Genomic DNA, 8,529 nt, shown 5'->3' with positions numbered 1-8,529 from the left:
AATAATTTACCTTTAGATTCTTTCGGATTTTCCATGTAAAGAATTATATCACCTGCAAATAATGACAGTTTTGTTTCTCCCTTTACAGTTGTTATGCCTTTCATTTCTTGTCTTACAGCCTAAGACCTCCAGTACAAAACTGAATAGAATCAGTAATAGTGGGCATCCTTGTCTTCGTCAAAGGGAAGGTTTCTAACACTTCCTCATTTAGAATAATATATGATAATAGATCGTTAAATAGATTTACTTAATTAGGTTAAGGAGCTCCCCTTTTATTTCTAGGTTTTGTTTTGTTTTAATCAAAATCTGGGATTGAATTTTGTCAAATAATTTTTTGGTGTCAGTTAAGATAATCATATGGTTTTTCTTCTTGAATTGGTTAGTGTGATTAATAAAGCATACAGAATTTCTCAAATTAAACCACTCTTGAATTTCAAGGATTAATGTTATCTTTTTATACACTACTATTTGCCAGTGTTTTATATAGGACTTTTGGCATCTGTGTTTGAGAGTTAGATTGGCTTATAATTTTCCTTTCTTGTTGTTGTATCAGTTTTAAGGCCCTGTGGAATTAGTTGGGAGATAGAAATGGTCTGTTCTCTGAAATTTTGCAGAACTCGTTTGAAAACTACCCCAGTCTGGTGTTTGCAGGGAAATTTTTAAAGCTGATTAATTTTTTTAGTGCTCCTAGGACTATACATCTTGACGTGCTTTGGTAAGTTATATTTTTCTAGGAACTTTTCCATTTTGTTAGTTTTCAAATTATTGGCATAAGGACTATAGTACTCACTGTCTTTTAAAATCTCTATTGTAAAAGTTAACATTCTTTTTTCATTCCTAATATTGTTTATTCATGCCTCTGTCTATTCTTTATCAGTCTCTCCAGAGTTCCAGTTTGCCTGTGTTTTCAGACTAAATTTTTGTCTTTGTTGATCTCTTTGTCTTTTGTTTTTGGATTTTTTTTAGGTTTTTTTTTTGGTATCTTTGTTTTTTAGCTTATTGCTAACATCTTTTTTTAGTACTAGCACTGGTTTATTACTTTGTATCTTTGTTTTCTAGCTTATTATTCTCTACCCTTAGACTTATTATTTGTTTTCTTCTACCTTCTTTAGGTTTATTTTGTTTTCTTTTTCTACAATTTCAGGCTGGACATTCAGCTCATGAATTTTTTGCCCTCTTCTCTAAAATAAGCACTTAAGACTTCATGTTTCCCTTTAAGTTCTACTTTCTTAGCATTTCTTAAGTTTAAAGTTTTATACCTTGTGCTTTCCTTATCATTCATCTCTAAGTATTTTTACATTTCCATTATGATTCTTTTTTGACTCTTGAACTACTTAGAAATGTGGGGATTTTTTGGGTTTTTTTAAAATGTATTTTATTTATATATTTTTGGCTGTGTTGGGTCTTCGTTGCTGCTTGTGGGCTTTCTCTAGTTGCAGTGAGCGGGGGCTACTCCTTGTTGCGGTGCATGGACTTCTCATTGTGGTGGCTTCTCTTGTTGCTAGAGCATGGGCTCTAGGTGCGCGGGCTTCAGTAGTTGTGACTCGCGGGCTCTAGAGCACGGGCCCTAGAGCGCAGGCTCAGTAGCTGTGGCGCACAGGCTCAGTTGCTCCACAGCATGTGGGATCTTCCCGGACCAGGGCTCGAACCTGTGTCCCCTGCATTGGCAGGCAGATTCTTAACCACTGCACCACCAGGGAAACCCAAGTGTGTTTTTAAATTTCCAAATTTAAAAAATTTTTTAAAAATTAAAAATTTAAAAATTAAATTTTTAATAAAATTTATAAAAATATAATTTTATAAAAAATTAAAATTTTTTATAATAATTAAAAAATTAAAATTTTCTAGTTTTATTTAACTTTTACTATCCACTTCTAACCCAATTGGTTGGAGAATATCTGTGTAATAACAATTCTTCAAAATCTCTGAGGCTTGCTCTGTGGCCTAGCATATAGTAAGAAACTTTTTAACTGTTCCATGTTTGTTTGAGGAAAATGTAAACTATCTATACCCATCAATTCACCTTCAGCTTGTTGACTGTTCTCTTCAAATCCTTGTATCTCTGATTTTCTGTCTGCTTGACCTATCAATAATTAAGAAAGGTGCCTCCTGTTATGGTGACTTTATCAATTTCTTCCTATAGTTATAGCAGTTTTTGCTTTATACGTTTTGAGGCTATTTATTAGATATACACATTTAGAATTTTCATATTTTCCTGGTGAACTGAACTACAGTTCTCTATCATTATTCTCTGTAGCTATAGTCTGTAAAGTTGCGGTAAACACTGAATTAATGAATATTGAACAATTGCTCTTAGGGGAAATATAAGGCTAGGTTCCTGCGAACCTCTCCTTATAACATTTTCATCAACTAATCAATATGTAATCTTGTTTTATGTGTGCTTCTGTCTAAAGGCACCTTATTTAATATATATTGTTTATTCATTAACATTGAACTTGTGGCCACATTGAACTTGTGGCCAACAGCACTATAACTCATGCCTGAATGAAGCTTATCTAATCCATGCATTTTCTCAATAAGGCACACCACAGCCTTCTTGCACAGAGGAACACTAGACACCAGCATATGCTTGGGGACCATTTTAAACAGCAAAATCACCAACAAAAAGCACAAAAATACAAAAACCACGGCACTAAATAGACAACGAAAAGGATACTTGTTTACAGTGTGAGCTAAAACAGGAGGGCAGAGCATGACCTTGTTCAACCTCAGCTGGGAAGTGTGTGTTGAGTGACTCAAATTTTTTGTCACTCTGTGCCTGCCTGAAAATGACTGCAAAGCGCTGCAAGTATTTATTTTAGGGTTAAAATAAAGATCAATGAGTAGGTACATTTGCAAATATAGAATTCATGAATAATACGTTTGACTATATTTATGATCTCTATCGCTAATAATACCTTTAATCTTAAAGTTTATTTTATCTGACATGAGTATAACTGCCTGCTTTTTATCTGTTGATGTTTCTTTTTCCATGCTTTTACTTTTTTAGTTTCAAACTTTCTGTAACCTTATGCTTCAGATATATCCCTTATAAATAGTACATTGTTGGAATTTTTTAAAAAAGAATCCAATCTGGCAATCTCTATCTTTTTTTTTTTTATGCAGTACGCAGGCCTCTCACTGCTGTGGCCTCTCCAGAGCACAGGCTCTGGACACGCAGGCCCAGCGGCCATGGCTCACAGGCCCAGCCGCTCTGTGGCATGTGGGATCCTCCCGGACCGGGGCACGAGCCTGTGTCCCCTGCATCGGCAGGCGGACTCTCAACCAATGCGCCACCAGGGAAGCCCTAATCTCTGTCTTTTTAACTGGCATGTATACTCCTTTTATATTGATTGGGATTATTGATATATTTGGATTTTTTTTACTATCTTCTATCTTCATTTTTTAAAAAATTTTTTTGTTCTGCTTTTTCTGTACTTTCCCCCCTTCTTTCTTGCCTTTTTGGCTTATGTTTTGTTTTGTCTATTCCACATTTCCTTGCTACTGGTTTGAAATTTTTACACTCTATTTCTATTCTTGTAGAGGGTACCACTCAAGTTACCTCACCATGCACATTTACCTTCATCACCTCTGACAATTTTTATATTAGCTCCCCCATGATAATACTACCACCTTAAAATGCTTCCATTTTAATCTCCCCCTTATGATTTACATGCTATCCTCATTCTATATTTTAGTTTTTTCTTTAACCCATACATTATACTTTTTAAATTATTATGATTATGATTGTGATTTTATTCAATGATTGTTTGCATTTAAGTAATATTTATTATATTATTTGCTCACTATTCCTTTTTCTATCTTAGACTTTATATCTACATCTTGTATCTCTTCCCCAAAGAACATCTTTTAGAAGTTTCTTTAGTACAGATTTCTTAATGACAAAAATTTACCAGGTTTTGCTGGTCTGTAAATGTCTCTTAATGCGCATTTCAGGAAAACATGTTTTCTTGAAAAACAGTTTTGGTGGCACACAATTCTAGGTTGAGAGTTATTTCCCTCGATCCTCAGAAGGTGTTTTTTTCCCTGTTTTCTAGATTCCATTGCTTTGAGAAGGGTCCCCTCAACCTAATTGTTGTTTCTTTATAAATTATCTGTCCTTTCTCTCTGGCCCTTTTTAAGACCTTCTTGTTTTGAGTGTACTATGCTTTCACTAAGGTGAGTTGAAGCATGAATTTCTTTTTATTTATGCTTTTTGACGTATGTTGTACTTCCTGGCTTTGTGTTTTTATGTTTTCTTATAGATTCTGGAATGAGCTCAGCTATTATATTTGCAAATATTACCTCTTCTTCAGGCTCTCTGTTCTTTACTTCTGGGACTCCAAACAGACATATGTTAGACTTTCTTATTCTGTGCTTCACATCTCTTATTATCACTTTGTTTATATTTGTATCTTTTGGTCACTGTGCTGCATTCTGGGTGACTACTGTGGATACACATCCTTGTTACTAATTCCCTCTTCACCTGTGTCTAATTTACTATTCAACCATCCTCCTGAGGTTTTTGCAGTTCAACAAAGAAACATTTTTATTTTTTGAATACCCATTTTTTTTAAACATCTTTATTGGAGTATAATTGCTTTACAATGGTGTGTTAGTTTCTGCTTTATAATAAAGTGAATCAGTTATACATATACATATGTTCCCATATCTCTTCCCTCTTGCGTCTCCCTCCCTCCCACCCTCCCTATCCCACCCCTCTAGGTGGTCACAAAGCACCGAGCTGATCTCCCTGTGCTATGCGGCTGCTTCCCACTAGCTATCTATTTTACGTTTGGTAGTGTATATATGTCCATGCCACTCTCTCACTTTGTCACAGCTTACCCTTCCTCCTCCCCTTATCCTCAAGTCCATTCTCTAGTAGGTCTGTGTCTTTATTCCCATCTTACCCCTAGGTTCTTCATGACCTTTTTTTTTCTTAGATTCCATATATGTGTTAGCATACGGTATTTGTTTTTCTCTTTCTGACTTACTTCACTCTGTATGACAGACTCTAGGTCCATCCACCTCACTACAAATAACTCAGTTTCATTTCCTTTTATGGCTGAGTAATATTCCATTGTATATATGTGCCACATCTTCTTTATCCATTCATCAGTTGATGGACACTTAGGCTGCTTCCATGTCCCGGCTATTGTAAATAGAGCAGCAATGAACATTTTGATACATGACTCTTTCTGAATTATGGTTTTCTCAGGGCATATGCCCAGCAGTGGGATTGCTGGGTCATATGGTAGCTCTATTTTTAGTTTTTTAAGGAACCTCCATACTGTTCTCCATAGTGGCTGTATCAGTTTGCATTCCCACCAACAGTGCAAGATGGTTCCCTTTTCTCCACACCCTCTCCAGCATTTATTGTTTGTAGGTTTTTTAATGATGGCCATTCTGACTGCTGTGAGATGATATCTCATTGTAGTTTTGATTTGCATTTTTCTAATGATTAATGATGTTGAGCATTCTTTCATGTGTTTGTTGGCAATCTATATCTTCTTTGGAGAAATGTCTATTTAGGTCTTCTGCCCATTTTTGGATTGGGTTGTTTGATTTTTTGATATTGAGCTGCATGAGCTGCTTGTAAATTTTGAAGATTAACCCTTTGTCAGTTGCTTTCATTTGCAAATATTTTCTCCCATTCTGAGGGTTGTCTTTTGGTCTTGTTCATGGTTTCCTTTGCTGTGCAAAAGCTTTTAAGTTTCATTAGGTCCCATTTGTTTATTTTTGTTTTTATTTCCATTTCTCTAGGAGGCGGGTCAAAAAGGATCTTGCTGTGATTTATGTCAGAGTGTTCTGCCTATGTCTAAGAGTTTGATAGTGTGTGGCCTTACATTTAGGTCTTTAATCCATTTTGAGTTTATTTTTGTGTATGGTGTTAGGGAGTGTTCTAATTTCATACTTTTACACGTACCTGTCCAGTTTCCCCAGCACCACTTATTGAAGAGGCTGTCTTTTCTCCATTGTATATTCTTGCCTCCTTTATCAAAGGTAAGGTGACCATATGTGCGTGGGTTTATCTCTGGGCTTTCCTGTTCCATTGATCTATATTTCTGTTTTTGTGCCAGTACCATACTGTCTTGATTACTGTAGCTTTGTAGTATAGTCTGAAGTCAGGGAGCCTGATTCCTCCAGCTCCGTTTTTCTTTCTCAAGATTGCTTTGGCTTTTCGGGGTCTTTTGTGTTTCCATACAAATTGTGAAATTTTTTGTTCTAGTTCTGTGCATACCCATTTTTAAGGTCTCGTTTTCTCATTGTACCTTGTTGGTCCTCATCTTTGTCATTTGCATCCTTTATTTCTTTAATCATTTCTTATATATCTGTTCTATATTTGGTATCTGACAATTCCAGGATCTGCTATTTGAGAGGTGGAGAAACTCTAAATATGTTTTCTGTGTTATCTGTTAACTCTTGGACAAAGTGGCTTGCCTTCCCAGTGCCTTCCTAATGATGAGAGTTAGTTTCTTCATCATCTATGGGTGTCCTCTGTATCTAAACTGGAGACACTTTCTTCCAGAGAGTTTGTTTCTGCCTCTGGCCACCAGAGGGCGCCACTACCAGGGACTGTGGCTTGGCTTCCCACCCTCTCTGCCAGTTAAGTATTTTAACAGCTGTGCTGCTGAGAGCACCTGCCTCTAAAGCAACCGCGTTAACAGCTCAGGCCTCAGCTCACTTCTCTTGAAATCTTCTCCTAAAGCTTGTAGGAGCAAAGATCAGTCACAGGGTGTGTCCTCTGTGCTGTTTTGCAATGAGAGGCTCCTCAGACCAACCAATCTGCAGTGATGCTCAAAACCGAAAAGGCCTGAGCTTTACCGCAGACCACACGTTAGAAACTGGACCCATGGACTCCTAGTAGAGCAAAATGTAACTTCCAGGTAGTCATCGTGGTACTTCCTATTTCGCGTTTGGATTTCTTCGTTGCTGTTGTTTGGTTTTCTTCACTTTGATTTTTGTCTGCTTTCTCAAACTCATCATGTTCTCAGATTCATTTATCCCAGCAGAAGTGAATCACACTTGGGTCCCAGCCACTCCTTTTCTGAATTACAGTATTTACACTTCTATTTTTCATCACTGTTTTTATACTTCACAGAACCTCTTTTAGCCATCCCCTCATTTTTGTGAATTAGGGCTATAACACCGCACAGGCCTGGTATCCTCACAGGCCCGGGGTGGATCTGTGACCCCACGCAGGCCCATCAGATCCTCCCCTCCCTGGAACTCAAGTCTTGAGCCAAAGGGCAGGAAGACCAAAACAGTTGGAGCCACTGGGCCAGGCCAAAGGCAGGCCCTGCTGGCTCGGCTGCCACACTGAGGGTTCATCCCGGACATCCGGATCTTCTGTAAACTAACTCAGATCCCACCAGCAATCTTCTTTACTGAGTAAGAATCAGAGGCAGTTTCTGTTGCTTCTGACCAAAGAAAACTTGACTGATCCACTGGTCTTGTGCTTGGAGTATCTTTTATGCCTAAGAATTTTTATTACATGTCTGGTAAATGACTATTACCTAATAAGCTCTCTCTTTTTTTTTTAATTAATTAATTAATTGGCTGCGTTGGGTCTTCGTTGCTGTGTGCGGGCTTCCTCTAGTTGTGGCGAGCGGGGGCTACTCTTCGTTGTGGTGTGCGGGCTTCTCACTGTGGTGGCTTCTCTTGTTGCGGAGCACGGGCTCTAGGCGTGTGGGATTCAGTAGTTGTGGCTCATGGGCTCTCTTAGAGCACAGGCTCAGTAGTTGTGGCACATGAGCTTAGTTGCTCCGCAGCATGTGGGATCTTCCCAGACCAGGGCTCGAACCCGTGTCCCCTGCATTGGCAGGTGGATTCTTAACCACTGCACCACCAGGGAAGTCCTTTTTCTTTTTTTTATAAATTTATTTATTTGGCTTTGTTGGATCTTTGTTGCTGTGTGCGGGCTTTCTCTAGTTGCGGTGAGCGAGGGCTACTCTTCGTTGCGGTTCATGGGCTTCTCCTTGCAGTGGCTTCTCTTGTTGCAGAGCACGGGCTTCAGGCACGCAGGCTCAGTAGTTGCTCCGCGGCATGTGGGATCTTCCCAGACCAGGGCTCGAACCTGTGTCCCCTGCAATGACAGGCAGATTCTTAACCACTGCGCCACCAGGGACGCCCAAGGTCTCTTTAACAATAGAACAACAGAGGAGTTCCCTGGTGGTCCAGTGGTTAAGACTCTGTGCTTCCAATGCAGGGCGCAGATTAGATCCCTGGTCGGGGAACTAGATCCCACATGCTGCATAGCGCAGCCAAAACAACAAACAAAAACCCCAATAAGAACAACAGCAGTCACTGACAAGCAGTGATATTCTCCCACTGCAGTCCATAACTGGGTGACACACATTATAAAACAGTTGCACCGCAGCATCACTTCCCTTCCATTCAGTATCACATTCCATTCAACATCAAACCTTTTTGAAATTTTAGTCCCTTTTATTTTCATCAATTCTTCATCACTGATCTTCTATAGATGCCAATCGTAGTTCTTACTATGGCCTACTTTGTAATGCAATC

This window comes from Aethalodelphis obliquidens, unplaced genomic scaffold (genome assembly GCF_003676395.1).
Source record: "Aethalodelphis obliquidens isolate GAN/ISIS:26980383/991018 unplaced genomic scaffold, ASM367639v1 scaffold20, whole genome shotgun sequence".
Classification (NCBI taxonomy): Eukaryota; Metazoa; Chordata; class Mammalia; order Artiodactyla; family Delphinidae; genus Aethalodelphis; species Aethalodelphis obliquidens.
The sequence above is the reverse complement of the archived record's forward strand: the minus strand, read 5'-3'. Positions refer to the sequence as shown.